The sequence below is a fragment of the Myzus persicae genome, unplaced genomic scaffold (assembly GCF_001856785.1).
Source record: "Myzus persicae strain clone G006 unplaced genomic scaffold, MPER_G0061.0, whole genome shotgun sequence".
In the NCBI taxonomy this organism is placed as follows: Eukaryota; Metazoa; Arthropoda; class Insecta; order Hemiptera; family Aphididae; genus Myzus; species Myzus persicae.
The window spans coordinates 10,070-11,408 of NW_019100682.1; the positions used below are offsets into that span (position 1 = coordinate 10,070).

Sequence of the window (1,339 nt, forward strand, 5' to 3'; positions counted from 1 at the left end):
GGCATAATTTTAAACTCGTCCATGTTCACAAGGCTCGTAACGTGTCGTTCACGCTCGTAACTCAAACTTGTAGGGACATGTACGCTCCTGTACACTCCTGATACAATCCTGTACACTTCTGATGTAATGTGTGTACAAAAGTATTTAAAATCAACATAGTTGCAACTAGGAGGGTTCTAAGAGCTATTTAGCACCCAAGTTTAAAAATTAAAAAAATTAAAATTAACACTCTCAAATACTCAATAAGCGTTTTCTTACCATGAGAAAAAGGTGCTGGGGAAATGTATGAATGTAAAAATCACAATTTTTTTGTTTTTTAATTGGAAGAAAGGTCGTACGAATTTCGTTAGTTGAAAACGAATTGATACGAATTCCATATCAAATTATTAGAAAATAATACCTTCAGATACTCAGATCTATTTGAGGGATGCTGGAGTAAACAACAACCCGGATACTATACGTACCCGGCACGGTACATCATTCACATTGGTCAGGACATGCCCGATCCGGGTCAAACCCGTCCGGGAACCCTGATAGAGAATTGTCGGGAACAATATTTTTTCGGCCAGGAGCCGACTCGGACGCCCGTTTTAAATGTTCACATTTAAAATGCATTGGATAGAATTTTTTTCGTACCCGGACGGATTCCGGCCCGGACCCGTCCCGGAGCAGTGGGAATGGACCTTAATCCGGAGTTGTAATTCCTGTTCCGTTTTAAAAACGAGTTTGGCACTTCAGCGTTAGTCGTCATATAAATATTATTAAATATGTACTTGTAAATATTATTAGTGTATAACGTCGTATATCAATATAATAATAAAATAATTTTAGTGTTTGTAATTGATTGATATAAGTAGGTATAATATGTCGGTTCTGTACCGAATTTTACAATTACAGGGAGATTAAAAAACGTTTGTCCACGACTTTTCCGCTTGATCTATCAGATTTGTGGGTGCTTTCTATCCAAGTTTTTTAGTGTTACAGGGAGATTCAAAAACGATTGCCACTTTCACAAACAATGATTATTATTATTTGTGGCCCATACAAACTTTTTTATTTTTTCATTATTTAACTTAAATGTACAAATATTAATGAAATAACTTGTAGACTCATGGCCTAGTGGACTAAGGCGTTGAGTTTAGAGTGTGATAAATTTGAATTTAGGGTAAGTAAGTATGCTAATACTACACTCAGTGTCAGGGTCAACTAGGCCATGAGTTTACATTTTTTGTTTTTTGTTTTTCTGTTTTTATTCATAAACTTTAATTTTTGTTTTTAAATAAATTATGTTTTAATTTTTGAGTAATTAGGTTTTGAATTATCTGATTATATTATATTA

The 1,339-nt window shown here is 34.3% G+C and overlaps 1 pseudogene; it reads left to right on the forward strand.

Moving 5' to 3' along the window:
• Positions 1-259: 259 nt before the first annotated feature.
• Positions 260-1,339, forward strand: part of LOC111040993 — a 4,174-nt pseudogene continuing 3,094 nt past the window's right edge.